We start from the raw sequence: 10,018 nt of genomic DNA, 5'->3' as shown, positions 1-10,018 counted from the left end.
TTCTAAAACATATTTAGATTGCAGTTATAAAAGAAAATTATATAACTTTATATAATAGTTATATTCTGTATTTGCTGGGAATAATAATTGGTTTTCCGAACGCTTTGACGTTTTTATTATTCCCATTTATGCAATTCATTGCAACAGAATTTAAAATTTTAACTTTTTATCGATTAAACGAGTCCATTTAGAGCGAAGTTTAATTGTAATTATACTCATTCCACGTTTGAAGGTAAATACCTATAACGTAGAACGGATTGAAGTGAGTAAGAAAGTCCTGTGCTGTTTTGCGATATTCGCAATAGTTTTTGAGAAATTAATTATTTTATCTCAACAAATTAGCGTACAGAAAGCGGCTGCGGAAAAATGCCTTCGGTCGACGTGCGACTGACATTCGCGAATCGTATTTCGTCGCGTCCCTCCGCCCATTGCTACGAGACATAGCGAATCTATGTTACTAAAATGTTATATATATATTGCTGAAGTGTTATATAGCTGGAATATAAATTATTATTTCCCAGCAATTATAGGTATTTAATGTACGCAGAGATTATAAGCTATCACTCATATATCACTTAATTTGTAAAAATATTATAATTATATATTCTGTATCAAAAATATTTTTACTAAAGGTAATAACATAAAAGTATCTTGCCATTCTAAATTAATTAGCTCCCAAATAACACAAGATATTCCAGAATCATCCTAGAGCTATTCTAGGCGTCTAGTGTCCCAGTATGTTCTTAGGTATTTTATGCTATTGAAGTTATTTTCATTTATTCATTTTCATTTTCATTTTTCTGTATGTATTCAAATGAAAAAGATTACTATTGTAATAATAATTTCCATTATCAAAAAGTGTATCATTTCTTTTTGCTATAAAAGTGAACTCCATAGTACAAGTCGTGCGATCTTGTGATCATCGTTCTTATATATATTAATGCATCATATTTTACGTACGAGAAAGACACGAAAAAACGGAAGCCATCTAGTGAATGATCCGATCATTAGATATAAGAATGCTATATAACATAGATGTAATAAAAATAAACGCTTGTTATATATTATAACATATTATATTTTAGTTATGTTGGTGTTATATAATTATAACCTGTAAATAACAGAGTACAATTCTAAAACATATTTAGATTGCAGTTATAAAAGAAAATTATATAACTTTATATAATAGTTATATTCTGTATTTGCTGGGAATAATAATTGGTTTTCCGAACGCTTTGACGTTTTTATTATTCCCATTTATGCAATTCATTGCAACAGAATTTAAAATTTTAACTTTTTATCGATTAAACGAGTCCATTTAGAGCGAAGTTCAATTGTAATTATACTCATTCCACGTTTGAAGGTAAATACCTATAACATAGAGAACAATATGAGAGCGCAATGTAATACAGAGAACTTTAAGTTTCTTCTATCATTACTATCAATACACTATTGATTATAACACGATGCGCGTTTGTCCATAAGATTGCGTTTGTTACATATACATTGCAATAAGTAGCATATATCTATAACGATTGTCACCGATTCACGAATTTGCGCTAGAGATATCGATTCATGATCGAACATTAAATATATATATCAAGATATATTTGTAATTTCACGTACATTTTCTTATAGTTTTATATCAATCTGCGCTTGTGACGCCCGCGATCCGCATTGCAAACGTGAATCTGAAGCTGAAATTAATTGGCAAGAAAGAAAAGATTTTCGTAGGTAAAATATTATAAAGATTTCCGTTCTAAAGTTCTAAAGACTGCACCAATCAGAATAGATGTATATTATGTGTGCAATAAATTAATTACATTAAATCGATCATGCATTTTTCGTCTAGTATAAACTCGTAAATAAAATAAAATAATTTCATCGATAGATTCAATAAGGTCCAATTAACTGCATGCAGTACTAGCAGTGAATATCGGACGCAGTCGTAATTATTATATTTTATTCAATCTATCGACGAAATTGTTTTATTTTATTTACGATGAAATGGTTTTATATTATAAACTTTTTTTTGCAGGCCTGTGTAATAGTAAAAGAAGCTTGAAGTTCTCTATATTACAGTTAGCTGTACTGTATGCCGTTTTGTTCTCTATAATACAGATATTTATCTTGGAACGCGGAAAATGCATAATTACACATGAATAATAAATTTGCATAATCGGTAAAACCTTAGTTAAACTAGTTTAAATTACGACACAGTGAATTGTATAAATAGGGATAATAAAAACGTTAAAACGCGCGTGAGACCAATCATTATTGTAGTATAGAATTAATGACTGTCACTAACAAGTACTATTCTAAGTACTATTCTATTCCAGTAATAGCTAAATTCTGGCTGACAGAAGTCTGGCCGATGATTGGATGCCATACGTTGGCCAAGCGTCGGCGTTCGGCAATTTTTCATTTGCCAATAATGGCTGAATATTGACTGACAGAAGTCAGGCCGACGGTTAGCTGCTAAGCGTCGGCCAAGTGTTGGTCTTCGGCAGCCAGTCATTTACTAGCATTGGTCCAGTACCGGCTGATAGAATTCTGGCTGATAATTGGGTGCCATAGCTTCGGACAAGCGTTGGCTTCATTGTTACTACCGGCGATCCTACATAGGTAGATATTTTAATTCCTTTTTTTTTCTTTAGAGAGTATCAAGTTTAGCGGAAGTATTTGCAGATTTGTGAACATCAAATAGCGGTAGATTTTGAACAGAGCCGTGATAATGTGATTAAAAACAGGAAGTTTCGCGCAGTTAGAAATGCCCTTGTAATCAGATCGGCGAGTCAATTTCGTCTTTCCGTTAAATTCGCACGCTTGAATATGGAAGAAAGGACATTAATGTGGAAAACGGATTGTGATAACGTGAACATCACATGCGCGGTGATGTTTTCATGTTTGCGCTTCGAGTGATATGCGCACAACAATAAGACGAATATTTTAAATGCGAAAATGTCTGGAGCGATTGCAATTAGACCACGCAAGGACAATCGCGAATTGCGCCCCGTCATTCTACAATCCTCGTTTTCCGATGTATTATATTGTGCACTCTGTTTTTGTTTTTCATCGCTAGGAATCGTCTAAGCTTAAAGCATACAGTGGATACTGATTCTTCAATTGTAATCGTCGTTGTTGTAAGCGACTCTTTATTTGCGAAAGACCAGTCGAAAGTAAAAATATAGCATAATATTTATAATCTTACTATTTCGAAAAATGTACGCACATATACTATGATAAATATCGATTATCTTTGTGACTAATTACACAAACGCAATGTTTTGCAATTATTAGAGAAATTACAGCCTATGGCCATCTTTTCCACATGGCCATAATACCTAAGCTTATTCTATGTGTATGTGGATACGAACGCAGAGCTGATGATAGATCTCCCGCGTATGTTACACTCTTTTTCGCGTGAAATTAATCATCTACAAAGAGCCGACGAATGCTTATTAAAACAGATTCGACGAAATAAAACGGATGAAACTGACGAAAACAAAACAAAAAGAGAGAACTTGGAAATGTGTTTCTACAATCCGCCGCGCTTTTTACGAAAAACCGTAAATCTGATCAAGATGATGCAGCGTTTTGAAGCAAACAGTATAAATTCGTAGAAATATTTAAATCCGCTTTTTGATAAAAATTGAGTTTGGTTAGCGTCGCGTTTGCAGTATCGCTTTTACCGTGTTTGTCCTAGTTCAACGAATGTTATTTGTCCAGCTCTTGTTATTTTATCGACACTCGCAAATAAATATATCGTTTAGAGAATTATTTCAAGGACCTGATAGTCGTAATTACACACCACGTTATTAATGTATCGACGACAGTGCGAGGAAATAAAATTTCAATAAAGATTGCTTAAAGAGAGATATCTTTAAAAGCTGATTCTTTTTTCATTCTTTCTTGTCCTACTGATCTTATTTCAATCTTACTCCGCAATACGAATTTCCCACATTTAAATTTTCTGCTAACACAAATTCATGTTTGTTTCCCGGTGCAAGTAAGAATGTCCGATAAATGAATTCTATTCGGAATATGATTTTGAGAAGAATGTATTATTGTATTATATACGTAGCTCTCGCGAAAATATAACATTGCTCTACCAACACTCGCGACCGCGTTTTTTACAGATGCATTATGAATCAAAAAAATCATATTAGAATATCTTACACATGAGTACATATAAATTTATTATCATACATATGAATTTATTAAGGACACAGATAGCGATATAGATTCTTTTAGCACAGTTTAATATCTACGGCTTGATTTATCCGTTGATTGCGGCTAGCGCGGCACATTGCATAACGTGCATTCCGACGATTCTATATATGTGTATAATATAATGATTGCGTACATGTACAATACACAGTACTTCTCGTGATTTATGAGACAGTTCATAGCCGTTAGAAACGTGTCGTATTTTTGTTATCTCTTGTAAACACAGTTTCTCCTGCTGAGAATATCGATTTAATAGATGTGTTAGATGTGTTAGGTCTTTTTGAAAAATAGACCGTATAGAAAACATGATCTACGTTCTTTATTACGAAATTAGAAACATTCAAATTCTTCTTCTGAAAAACCTTGTTATTGGTGCTTAAAGTTCTTGGTTGCTCGTCGCCAGAAACGATTGATAATGTCAGAAGAGAGAAAATGCACGCTTTAAATTTATGTGAAATACGTAGAAGTAAAAAGACATAAAAGGATATTTACAGTCGATTGAGCAGACTTGTAAAATAAATCGAATATTTTCGTTTAACATTTATCGTATATTCGTCTTTCGTTCCTTAAGGCCATAGTAGAGAACCTCTAGTAAAGAGAATCGCTAACATGGCCACGTGACCAGCTGATTAGCTGGCATAAAAATATACGGATTTGGATATTGCGACGCCAACGCATTCAAAAAGTACTTAATGAAAAAATGTTTTATTCTAGCGTTTTGGAAAGCTCTCGAGATAAGCTATAAGAATATGCAATAAAATGTAGAGGGTTCCATTTAAAAAAATAAGATTGATCTTGAAATGACCTTGAAGGACATGGCCAAGGTCATCATCTTACTCCCCGCTTGAAACCATACAACTTTGCTATTGGACATTTTCTCCAAAATGTATTCTAACTGAAGATATTAGGGGGGTCCGATACTTTTCGATGATCCTGTATATATATGCAGGGTTGGGAACGTTACTTTTTAAAAGTAACGCGTTACCGTTACCGTTACTTGCGGTAAAAAGTAACTCGTTACCGTTATCCGTTACTGATTCTAAAAAGTAACGCGTTACCGTTATTTGAAAAGTAACGATAAAAAAATCGTTACTTTCCGTTACTTTTGTAAAAAAAAAAGTTAAAATCGGCTTATAAAACGAATAGTAAGAGAAACAGTAGATAAATTATACATATATAAAGACAAAATGTAAGATATTTAAGCAGAAAGCATACATTCTTGCATAACGACATAAAGCCCATTCTACATTAGTCGCAAATCGCAAGGTCGCAAAGAAATTGACTAATCATAGTCGATTGTTCTTCTTGCGATCGAAAAATAATCAATTATGATTGGTCAATTTCTTTGCGATTTTGCAATTGCGAGTAATATAGAATGGGCTTTAAGGGTGCCGCACACGAATTGACATAACAGTAACGTAAGACGTACTGTAAAAATGGACCAATTACAATCGAGTATTCACAAAAATGGCGACCTTACGGTTCGACGATACTTAAAGTGATTGGTCAGTTCTTACGGTACGTTACTGTTATGTCAATTCATGTGCGGCGCCCCTTAAGCGTGGTCTACAATGAGAACTTAAGCCATAAAGTTTAAGCTTTAAGTCCTAAACCGTAAGAAGTTGATCAATCACAGTCAATTATAAGAAAAATAATTGACTGTGACTGGTCAATTTCTTACGGCTTAGAGCTTAAAGCTAAAATTTTATGGCTTAAGATCTGATTGTAGGCCACGCTTTAGAGGCTAGAGGCTTTCTACAATAAGTAGTTTTAAGTTGCAATAAAATTGACCAATTACAGTAGATTATTCTTCTCATAGTCGACTATGATTGGTCAATTTTACTATGCTTAAGATTTAATGCTTATTGTAGAATGGGCTTTACGGAAAGCAGCATTAATTGTTTATCGTGTGCAAACTTTCGTCGCGTAGCAAGCGTTGCCGCGTTCTGTGTACAGAAGTCACTATAGTAAAAAAGTAACGATACAAGTAACGATGAATTTCGTTACTTATTACTAAAGAAAACGCCGTTACTTTTTCGTTACTGATACAAAAAAGTAACGGCGTTATCAAATCGTTACCAAAAAAAAGTAACGAAATAGTAACGTCGTTACAAGTAACGCGTTACTTCCCAACCCTGTATATATGTATGTATATATGGTTTTGCATTGGCGACGCAATGTCCGAGTTTCTATATGTTTATGCAAGCCTATCGCAGAATAGCTGCTTGACGATTCTCTTTACTAGATGTTTTCTAAGCCGTGGCACACAGAAAAACTTAAACAGTAAGACGTAAGCAGTAAGCAAATTGACCAACCAGCCATTTATTCTTCTTACAGTCCAAGAATCAAGGATTGTAATTGGTCAATTTGCTTATTTCTTACGTCTTACTGCTTAAGTATTTCTGTGTGCCACAGTCCTTAGGTCCGTTCTATAATACGCTGTAAGCCGGAACCAAATGTCGTTAATCGCTTATCGAATGTCGCGCGCGCGCGCGTATGTCTGATTTGAATACGACTTATTATTCCACAATTGAGTCGGAAGTCGGAATAGATGTAAGCAATGGATACTAAAGCATTAAGTGTTTATTTAAATTTATTATGAATTTGGACGCAAATTATAAGATTATTATTATTAAAGAAACGTAAAAAAAGAATAACAAGAAGATGGTGGGTTAAACCTCATATTAGTATAAATATGAGACAAAATTTTGGTGCCCATCAAAAATTATTTATATATTTTAAAATTCACCTTGCGTTTATTATTCAGATAGTACGATGAATTCTTTAAGTTGCTAAAGTGTTCTCCTTTCCTGAATTGTACTTCTTTAGGAATTCATGGAAGAATACTGTAAGAAAGATTTAGTTACATGCACCATGATTGGAGTCCTCAGAACTTCTTAGAGAATTCATATAGAATTATACTATATGAACATAAATGTATACTTTATGAATTCAAGAAGAATAATGTTTATACATAGAAAAAGAAATATAAACCTAGTAAACACTAATTAACAGTAGCATAATATCAATGTTATAATTTACTATTCAACAAATGCAACATAATGTGTGTTAGTTATATTCTTAAGTAAGAAATTATAACATTGATGTTATGTTACTGACAATGTTTACTGGAACGATAGTCAATAAACATCAACTTAGTCGTAACGTTACATCAATATTATAATTCTCGCTCAACAATATAACTGTTATGTACAACATATGTTATTACGTACAACATATGTACCACTTACACAGCAGTAGGTATAGAGCAGAGGTTCTAATCATCGACATATAGAATGGACTGCTAAATGAGGTGATGGGGGTGGGAACAGATGTAGAGTGAGATGCAGATAATAGTAGGACACCCTCCGTCTCTGTTTATTGAAGTCTGATTGGTTGCAGGAATTTCAGCAATACTGTATCCTGCGAAAGTCAGACCCCAAGCTAGACACGAAAGTATTATTTCACGCTACATCTCTATTACGTATTACGTTGCTCGAAAATATCATGTAATACAAAAGTTAAAATACATTTTTGTCAGTTAACCAATTAATAAATACTGCTGCATATATAATATCGAGTTATATTTCTTTTTTTATCTATCTATTTACATATGTATTGATACTTATTCTCATTTCAATACTAATGAAATGTTATTATATATAAAACAGTAATATTTTTTTAATATTAAAAATGTTACACTAGACTAAAATCACCAATAACTCTTTGAAACATTTATTTTAAATTATAAGTATGATTAAAGTTCTGTTACAATGCGCTACGCTCCTACATGGAAAAGAGACGGAAAGTGTCCTACTATTGTCTGCCTCTTACTCTACGGCCGGTATTTATAGTCAGATCTTATATTTAAGATCATCTTAAGTACCGTCTTAAGATGTCATGAACCAATCACAGAGCCGTACTCGCATCTTAAGACATTATTTAAGACGGTCTTGAAATAAGATTTGACTATGAATACCGGCCTACATCTGTTCCTATCCCCACTACCTCATTTAACAGTCCATTCTATATGTCGATTGTTCTAACCCAGAATCATCCGAGGGAGGTGCGGGGGAGAGGAGTATCATGAGCGAGAGAGTAAGACGTCACGCGGGGAGGAAAGTATCTAGTGCGCAGGAAATGAGTCACGCGGGGAAGGGGGGCTTACCAACGGTCGGTAATTTTTTACCGGTATATTTTTAACCGGTATTTTTACCGGCATATTTATTTATTAACATAATTTTTACCGACGTTATTTTCTTTATCGACATAATTGATCATTTATTTTTACCGGCATATTTTTTAACATAATTTTTACCGACATAATTGATCATTTTTATCGATCCTGCGACCTCCCCTCTCCGCGTTTCGCTCGCGGGAGATTTTCGACGGTCTTTTTCCCTCTCCGGCTCGTGCCACTCGTCCGCGCCGCCTTTCAGAATATTCTCGAATATTCCAGAAAGAGTTCAAGACATTTCCAGGAGGACAAATCTTTTTAGGTAGTAGAGTTTACCCACCGAAACTACGCAGCCCCGACAAAAATTTATCTTTAATCATACACTATCGTATGCTTTCGAGCTATCGTATACCTACGATATATCAGCGATGTACCTACGAGATACGAAATTATCGCTTATCTACCTTAGCTGAATACTTTTTTTCAAAGATTGGGTGGGAAAGAAGAAATAAAAGAGAGAAGAGATATTAATATATTTTAAAAAATATTATTTCACTTATAGCCTCATACATAATATCTTTCAAGGCGCACACTAACAACTCGCAATCAACGAGCGACTCACAGTCATAATTGTTGCTTTCACGTATCGCTTTTGCTGCATGATATATTTCGGTGTACTTCTCTCGAAGAACATTTACAAAACTTCAGAATTTTATACTAATTTTACAATTTTGGAATCACACATCTTACAAAATTCATTACCAAATCTTGAATCGACAGCGGAGAGAACGATGTTTTGTCAGCTTGCAGAAGTCGTTGGATATCAAGATGTTTTCCCATCAGCTTTCTCCAAGTTTCTGTAGGTAATGTTAATTGATTGCCGCAATTGTCACCGAGGATTATTTCTACGGTGGGAACAGGTCCTACGCTGATTCCAATCTCCAAATAAATGTACGACGTTGCAGTCAGAGCATACCTGCCCAGCATGCATACCCAGGATACGAGCAGTATGATGCGGTTGCAAAGTGTTATAAAAAATATAACAAAAATTAAATGTATGAAAAAATAACTTAAACTGGAAAAAGTGCATAAAAATTTGCATTAATACTTACTTTTCACGTCTTTTCTTGCATGGTCAGATGTCGCCATCATCATGTTAAACGAGTGACTAATAATTTGCACGCGTGTGTGCAATATTCACTTCAGCACCGTACATTTTGATTTTTTGCCGTATCCGGGAACTACCACCAAACCTCGTTTGGATAGAGCGACTAACGAAACCACTGTACGAGTTTCTATTAATATAGACAAGTCCCACCAACGTTTTTAAACAAGAGAACGAAGTTGTGGTCCGATGCAATGGCAACACTCGAGGTGCGAGATGAATTCGATCCTGAGTGAAACCGGGAGGCTCGTTCGTAAAACACCTGCAGTAGATCTTCCTCTCTACGAGCCCAGGCTTTCCACACAACAAGTATGAAATTGTTTTATCATGGTATCAACGGTGTGCGCATGAGAAGTCCGTATGAGGTATTAATTAATTGACTGTTTGAATCAATCAGCTATAAAACCGAAGGATGAATTGAGAAATTCTCAAGGTGTTGCGAAAAA

Source organism: Odontomachus brunneus, unplaced genomic scaffold (genome assembly GCF_010583005.1).
Source record: "Odontomachus brunneus isolate Ranch 3 - 2012 unplaced genomic scaffold, Obru_v1 Obru_scaffold_130, whole genome shotgun sequence".
In the NCBI taxonomy this organism is placed as follows: Eukaryota; Metazoa; Arthropoda; class Insecta; order Hymenoptera; family Formicidae; genus Odontomachus; species Odontomachus brunneus.
This window is presented reverse-complemented; position numbering follows the sequence as displayed.